A 5,989-nucleotide genomic window follows, 5' to 3' on the forward strand; every position below is an offset into this window, starting at 1 on the left:
GGAGGATTCCCACAAAAGGGACTCTAGGGGGCCGGGAGTTTGGCCTAGTGGTTAAAGTGCTTGCCTAGCATGCACGAAGACCCGGGTTCGATTCCTCGGTACCACATACATAGAAAAAAAAAGCCGGAAATGGTGCTGAGGCTCAAGTGGTAGAGCTCTAGCCTTGAGAAAGTCCAAGGACAGTGCTTAGGCCTTGAGCTCAAGCCCAGGACTGGCAGAAAAAAAAAAAAAAGCCAGAACTGGTGCTGAGGCTCAAGTGGTAGAGCTCTAGCCTTGAGAAAGTCCAAGGACAGTGCTCAGGCCCTGAGCTCAAGCCCAGGATTGGCAAAAAAAAAAAAAAAAAAAAAGGGACTCTAGGGTAGAGCAGCAGTTTCTGCAAGATGACTTATTCAGGACACAAGAATGATTTTTTTCTTTTTTTTGTCAAAGACTGGGATTCAAACTCATTATCTAATGTTTTAGCTTTCTGACTGGTATTCTACCACCTGAGCTACAGCTCCAACACCATGATTATTTCTGTTGTTGTTGGTCATGATGCTTGAACTCAGGACCTCAGTGCTGTTACTGAGCTCTTTCACCAAGGCTAGCACTCTACTTTGAGCCATAGAACCACTTCCAGTTTTCTGGTGGTTAATCAGAGAAAAGAGTCTCATGAACTTTCATGCTTAGGCTGGCTTTGAACTATGATCCTTAGATCTCAGCCTCCTGAGAGCTAGAATTACAGGTGTGAGCCACTGGTGGCCAGTGATTTTTTTTTTCTTAAATAGACAATCATCCCTTTTCTGAATAGGTAAAGAGTACCCACTACCAGCCAGGACCTGTAGAAGGAGTTTGGTGATGTGAGTTAGGCTGGATGTTTCTTGTGACAGGAGTCTAGTATAGAACTATTCTGTTATGAGCTGACACATGACTCTGAGCAGCCAGGCTTGCAAGGATCTGGGGTAGAGTAATGCAAGTGGATGGAATTTCACATGCAAAGGCCCAGAGTCAAGACTGAACTTGATGTGTTGGAATGATTCACACACCAGCCCTCCAGAGGCCAACTTAGGAGTATGGATTTTGTTCACTGTGAAGTAGGAAGCCATTGGATAGTTTTATAGGGGTAGTGAGAAGGTCTTAGTTTTTAAATAAAAAGTCAATTTTCTTGATGTATAAGTTACAGACAATAAAAGACCTGTTTGGCCAGGTACCAGTGGCTCATACTTCTAATGCCTAGCTATTCAGGAGGCTGATATCTAAGGATCATAGTTCAAAGCCAGTCAGAGCAGGAAAGTCCATGAGACTCTTATCTCTAATTGAGCACAGAAAGAAAGAAAGAGTCAGAAGTGGAGCTGAGGCTCAAGTGGCATAGTGTTTGCCTTGAGCAAAAAAGCTCAGGGACAATGCCTAGACCTTCAGTTCAGGTCCCAGGAATGGCAAAATAAGTGAATGTGCAAGTAAATAAATGTATAGTTTGGTGAATTTTGACAAATGTATACATACATCTGCATAATGCCACATAATAAATACATATACTGATCACCCTCCCAAAAGTTAGCCCTGGCTGGTGGTGGACTTAATAGTAGAGTGCTTGCCTAGTGGGCAGATGACTTATGTTTGGTCCTCAACACTGAAAAATCAGGAAAAACCCCTTTACAGCTGATCTTCTAGTCACAATTTTGCTTTGCAGATCCAGGTGAGAATTTCTGGGGACAGTTCCACCTTTCTAATGTGTACCATGTTGTGTTACCTCCTGTTACCATCCTGCATGGCCAGGGTCCATTTGTCAAAATTAAGCAAGAAACAGAGCATAAAAATTATCAAAGAATCTATAAATTAAGCAAAAAACAGAGCATAAACATTATCAATGAAGCTATAAGCTCTATCAGCACTCCCAGTTTCCTCAAAATCATGGAGGTCCACACCCAGGGTTGCATTTTGTGATCACAGGTCCTTCATTTCCCAACCAGTATGAATTGCTCAATATTTACATCTTATTTTTTTTTGCCATCTTGGCAGTTTTGATGATTGCCGATCAAGTGTTTTGTAGACTGTCCATCAATCTGGGTTTATCTGGTACTTTCTCATGATTAAATAAGGAGTGGGTGTGAGCAAGAACATTAAAGCAAGAGCATCACAGAGCTTGAAGGCTGTTCTCAATGTAGAACCAACGAGCACATGGTATGAGCTTGACTCATCACCAAGGATGTTAACTTCGATTACATGGTGGAAATGATGTCTGTGATCTCCTCTTAAAAATTAGTATTTTCCCTTTTTCTGTACTCTACTCTTTGGAATTAAGTCATGGAGTCCAACTGGGCAAGAATAGGGAATTGTAGAAGCTCTGATAACAAGAATCCACTGAAAGCTGCAACAAGGCTATTAACAATTACTCCCAAGGGACTGGAGGGCAAGACACCTGTCCCTTCTCTTAGCCTCTTTGATGCTGATGGGTCCCTGAGGTAACCCAGCATTGACTTCAGTGTTATTTCCTACCAGTTCCATGGTGTGTGTGTGGGGGGGGGGTGAAGGAGTTAGGACAACCTAGAGTTATAATTAGTTATCTTTCTGACTGGAAAGTCATTGTTTTTCCTATGTGACAAGCTGGAAGTGATACTTCATGTCTTCATTCCTGACATGTGTGAAATTACCCTTACTCCATGGCCTGCAGCAGGCACACCGCAAAGCTAAGGAAGGTAGGTAATGGAAGAAGAGAGGCTGGGATGCCCAGGAGAGCTGCTCTAGAAGGGAAGCCAGGATGAAATATTCTCCCAGAGCCAAGCTCTGGGATACTCTCTTTATTCCAATGTTCTCCTGGTCCCTGGCCTTTAATGAGTTTGGAGAAAATAACTGGGCATATTAGTACATACCTATAATCTTAACAATTAAAAAATTGAGGAAGGTTGGGGAATGAAAAGTCAATCTGGACTATCTAGGAAGACCTTGTCTCAAAAAAAAGAGTTTGGGGAACCCCAAACTGTGGTTCTCTACAAGACTCTGAGGTACAAAGGGTTAGGAAGAGGTTGTAGATCCAGATTCCTGAAGTCACCGTGACAGCCTCTACTTTCATGCTGCTATTTTTTTTTTTTTTTTTTTTTTTTGCGAGTCCTGGGCTTGAGCTCAGGGCCTGAGCACTGTCCTTGGACTTTCTCAAGGCTAGAGCTCTACCACTTGAGCCTCAGCACCACTTCCGGCTTTTTTTCTATATATGTGGTACCAAGGAATTGAACCCAGGTCTTCGTGCATGCTAGGCCAGCACTTTAACCACTAGGCCAAACTCCTGGCCCCTCATCTGCTATTTTAAGTTACAAATTTATTACTAAAAAAGTAAAACAAGCTTGAAAGAACAGCAAGCATTCAAGTGCATAAGGAAAGGCACAAGTCCTCCTCCAGCTGGCCTAACCTGGGAAGATGCTACTTCAAGGGCTCTCGAGCCCTAGCACTTGCAGAGAAGTAAGGTTCCCTCCAGGAAGCTTTGCCACCCACTAGGCCTGAGTCCTAAGGTGCCCAGACCTTTTTCTGACACCTGTCCACCCCCTAGTGGAGCTTCTTGGAAAACTCCAGGAGAGAACAAGGAAATGAGTGGCAGGTAAGAGGCATGGCCTAAGATTGCCTTCCCTTTACTCACAAATAAAATCTAAGATTGCGACCAAAGATAGTGCCCGGAGGTAGCAACAACAGATATTTTTGACAGCCTTTTAAGAATTGCCTTGCAATGCCTTAAACACTTTCCTGAGTTCGTCTGACCCACCTCTCTATAGAAAGTGACACTACTTGTTTTTCTGTTTCAGATGAGGGCACCAGAGCTCCAGAAGTTCTCTGTAGGAGGTTATATGTGGCAGTTGTTTGGTGCGCGGGTCCTGGAGTCCCGCCCTTTTAGGTTTGCCTCTTACCAGTTGTGGGGCTTTCGGCTTCTGCTATACTTCCAAGACTTAGTTTCCCCTCTAGTACAATGGTCATGACTATAGTATTTCTCTCCCAGAGTAGTTGTGAGGATTAGTGAGTTTATGTGTGCCAAATGGTTGGCAGGGGGAAAATGCTCAGGCACCCTGGGTGTTAGGATTAAACAATGGGCCTAATTCTTGGCTAGTTACTACCGGATCAAAGCACAGGCTGACCCCCTAGGTAGTGCTAGCCATCTCTCTATAGCTCCCACTCACTATTCCCTGTAAGTCCTAGGTCCTCAGAATTCCCAACATTAACTCACTTACATGAGGATGACACAACAGGCTTGAGAAAAAAAAATACAGTTACCAAATACAAATATCAGGAATAACAAAGTGGCTCACACATGTAATCCTAGCCACACAGAAGGCTGAGATCTGAGGAGCTCAGTTCAAAGCCAGCCCCTGCACTAAAGTCTATGAGATTCTTTTTTTAAATATATTTTTTATTGTAATTAATGGAAGGGTTACATGTTATTTGCCAGACAGATGGTGTATTAATTCCCATACATTGATACCCTTTCACATGTCTTGGTCCCCATTTCCCTCCCCGCCCCGCCTCATCTTGTTTTCCCCCGTTCCCTATGTGAGATTCTTATATCCAATAAAGCACCAAAAAACTGGAGGTGGCCATGTGGCTCAAGGGGTAGAACAGTAGCCTTGAGCTAAAGAGCTCAGGGATAGTGGCCAGGCCCAGAGTTCAAGTACCGTGACACACACACACACACACACACACACACACACACAGAATATCTTATTTTCGTGTTGGCCTAGGGTTTGTGAAATGTGCAAACAAGTTGTTTTAATTGTTTTATTGATTGAAGGTAAAGGTTTTCCAGCTAGCCCCTATCATAAAGTTCTGTAGCCATGCTTGTTAAACTTGTTTTGAATTTGTACTTGTTCTGAATCTGTTTTGCTCTGTATGACCCACACTGGTAATACACTGGCTGTTTATGACTAGGTATTTTTCAGGAGGTAACCAGTCTGTATAGCCAGAAGGTAACCAGCAATGTCTTTTATCAGAAATAGTCTGTATTGTCAGAAGGTAACCGGCCATATCTTTTACCAGAAATAGTCTGTAGTTTTACTTTTCCATGATTTCATGCAGCCTGGCCTGTAGCTATTGTAGTTGCCAAACTTGTTTTGCCTCACTGGTACCTGGACCTGCCCTGGCCCCCCACCCCCACCCCACCCCAAAGGGGCACCTCCTACAGTTACCTGGTGGTTTCTGACCTGTCTCCTGTCAAAAATTTTCCGAGTTTCCAAGAAATAAGCAAAACACTATAATTAGGCAAGAGGGAAAATTCCTGTGGTTTTCAGGTTTAAAAGTGGCCCCAAAGAGACAGCCTTGCATGGCACTCTGAGATGCCGACCTTGGTGTCATCTGATGCATCAGCCATTTCTCACTCAATACAACCTCTTTTCCATTCCCGATCATGATTCGAGTGGTCTCATTTTACGCCAATTCTCAGACCCCATAACACTTGACCTCAGGGCCTGGGTGCTGTCCTGAGGCGTTTATGTCTAAGGCTAAGCACTCTACCAGTTGAACCACAGTTCTAGTTTCAGCTTTTTGGTGATTAACTGGAGATAAGTGTGTCAAGGACTTTTTCTGCACTGGCTGGCTTCGAACTTCCATCCTAAGACCTCAGTCTGCAAAGCATAATCCGAGTCTGCCCGGATTATTTAAACACGAGATGTGATCGGACTTACAATGATGATGGCGATGATGATGATGAGAGGACTGGTATACGTAATAGCTTGGTATATCAGCTAAAGCAAGGGACAAAGCAGGTATCCCCAAAGACTTCCCTGAATAAATGACCCTTTGGGGTGGGGCAGCAATGGGTCAAGTTTGCAGGTTTGCAGCCTCGTGGACGTGCTTAGGTGTGCAACCGTGTAAACACCTTGCACAACACCTTGCAGCAGCAACAAACCCAACCCCATTCCTCTCCGACAGAACCCACTTCCGCCTGGCCTACGTCAGTGACGTGGAGGCACGCCGAGAGGGGGCGGAGCCCCGCGCGGGCGCCGGAGCTGGGCGGGGCTGCGCAGTCGCAGGAGGC

The sequence above is a fragment of the Megascapheus bottae genome, chromosome 24, assembly GCF_031878675.1.
Source record: "Megascapheus bottae isolate mThoBot1 chromosome 24, mThoBot2.hap1, whole genome shotgun sequence".
Lineage (NCBI taxonomy): Eukaryota > Metazoa > Chordata > Mammalia > Rodentia > Geomyidae > Megascapheus > Megascapheus bottae.